Here is a 713-nt window from a genome sequence, read left to right as displayed (position 1 = left end):
TGTGCTCTAAATGTAACATACACCATAATTTGGAAAATAAAATTAGTGTAATGAGAATAATTTGTTTTTGTTTCAATAAATACTAACAGAAATTGACTCTTGATCTGGACTAAGTGTGGAAATTTCGCCCCCTTGTGAATTCGACCCCCCTGTGTTACAGTGTTACATTTTGACAGTAATTTAGAGTCTTATTAGTTTAAAAGTTGTAATTTATTGCACTGACCTTTGTCACCAAGCTGTTTCACCCAAATAAACATATTTCATATTGTTGGTGTTTTAGCTACAGCAGAGAAGCAGCTCTGTTTTCCTGCCATCCTCCGTCAGACACAGACGAAGCTGAATTGTTAGAATTCAGATCATGGAAACAGCTCTATGATGGAGAGACAAAAGGAAGATCCTCCATAGTACAAAAAAGCCATTAGTAATTTTGTGAAAATAAACTTGATTATAGTTATTTTATAAATGATACAAAAATTGTCCTTACTAGTTTTTGTTCTGTTGTTGCCAGTTTGTTACAGAAAACAACCTGTAGAGTGTTGAACATTAAAAATCTGTATCAGACAGAAAAAAACTGATTTAAAATAGATAAATATGCACAATGAACAAGATGTGTCTGTAATGCCACATTATTAGGACCCACTGGCTACGTTCACACTGCAGGTCTTAATGCTCAGTTCCGATTTTTTGAAAAAATCCGATCTTTTTGTGTGAAC

The sequence above is a fragment of the Austrofundulus limnaeus genome, unplaced genomic scaffold, assembly GCF_001266775.1.
Source record: "Austrofundulus limnaeus strain Quisiro unplaced genomic scaffold, Austrofundulus_limnaeus-1.0 Scaffold2392, whole genome shotgun sequence".
Lineage (NCBI taxonomy): Eukaryota > Metazoa > Chordata > Actinopteri > Cyprinodontiformes > Rivulidae > Austrofundulus > Austrofundulus limnaeus.
Note: the sequence above shows the minus strand (reverse complement) of the source record.